This window comes from Theobroma umbraticum, unplaced genomic scaffold (assembly GCF_002168275.2).
Source record: "Theobroma umbraticum cultivar Fairchild unplaced genomic scaffold, ASM216827v3 scaffold_4934.0, whole genome shotgun sequence".
In the NCBI taxonomy this organism is placed as follows: Eukaryota; Viridiplantae; Streptophyta; class Magnoliopsida; order Malvales; family Malvaceae; genus Theobroma; species Theobroma umbraticum.
In genome coordinates, this window is record NW_018401827.1 from 1 (window position 1) to 466 (window position 466).

The 466-nt window shown below is 39.7% G+C and overlaps 1 pseudogene; it reads left to right on the top strand.

Annotated features, from left to right (window-relative positions):
* Window positions 1-4: 4 nt before the first annotated feature.
* Window positions 5-466, top strand: part of LOC110428936 (tetrahydroberberine oxidase pseudogene) — a 1051-nt pseudogene continuing 589 nt past the window's right edge.

The window sequence follows — 466 nt, forward strand, 5'->3', positions numbered from 1 at the left end:
TCTTGATAGAAACTCTATGGGGGAAGATCTGTTTTGGGCCATTCGAGGAGGTGGTGGAGCCAGTTTTGGAGTCATTGTTGCATGGAAAGTGAAGTTAGTTTCTGTTCCATCAACTGTGACTGTATTTACAGTGAAAAAGACATTGGAAGAGAATGCAACAAAGCTTGTTCATAAGTGGCAATCTGTTGCAGAAAAGATTCATGAAGATTTGTACCTCAGACTCCTTTTAAAAGCAGTGCCTTCAAGCCAAGAAGGAAAAAAAACAATACAAGCTTCCCTTGTTTCTTGGTAGAGTTGCATCAAGTAATCGCAAATTGATGCAAGAAAGGTTTCTCCAGAGCTTGGATTAGTTAAAGAAGACTGCATTGAAATGAGCTGGATCCAAAGTACCCTCTACTTTGCAGGAATCCCACATAATGAATCCTTTGATATTTTGCTTAACAGGACACGTACTGCATTCTTCTTC